The 627-nt window shown below is 30.5% G+C and overlaps 1 protein-coding gene across 10 annotated transcripts in view; it reads right to left on the bottom strand.

The window, feature by feature from the left end:
• Positions 1-627, bottom strand: part of LOC119594394 (ATP-dependent 6-phosphofructokinase-like) — a 21,652-nt gene that overhangs the window by 7,301 nt on the left and 13,724 nt on the right. The gene's annotated exons all lie outside the window — the stretch shown is intronic.

The raw sequence follows: 627 nt of genomic DNA, 5'->3' as shown, positions 1-627 counted from the left end.
AGAATTAATCCTCTCCATTATCAACTGAACTCAGATTGACTGCAAATAACCTCATCTTAAAAAAAAAAAAAAAGGTCAATATAGATATTAGATTTATGCTAACCTAACTGCCTTAATTTTCTAGTAGTGGTTGAATACAGACTGTACTTCAATGGAACCAAAAGAAGTGCCTGTTTACCATGCAACAATGAACCCATCAAAGGAATACTCGGGTGCTGTGCCTATTAGGTAAATTTACAACTACGTGAATGTGGAAAATTGTTTTTCTCTCTTTCTAAAATAGTAATTAACCAATACTCATCTTATACTATTCTAGATATCCTAAAATGTGAATATCTTTAACCTCTACAGAATACGTCAAATCTTACAAGTCAATTTTTTTTCTTACAGCAACTTGGTATTCTATAGTTTTGCCAAGATAAATGTTAATCAAAGAAAATTTCTGAGTATCCTTATCTGACCACTTTGCATGGACCACTAAGCCATATAAAATAACATTAAAAACAAGAAACAAGGGAAACATTATTCTGTCATTTGCTGTAATACCAAATTTAAAGTACATAAGATTAACAAAAACTGAAAGATGCTAAAAAGCACATGTTTATCCAACCAAAACTATACAAATTC

The sequence above is a fragment of the Penaeus monodon genome, chromosome 33, assembly GCF_015228065.2.
Source record: "Penaeus monodon isolate SGIC_2016 chromosome 33, NSTDA_Pmon_1, whole genome shotgun sequence".
Taxonomy (NCBI): Eukaryota; Metazoa; Arthropoda; class Malacostraca; order Decapoda; family Penaeidae; genus Penaeus; species Penaeus monodon.
This window is presented reverse-complemented; position numbering and strand designations above follow the sequence as displayed.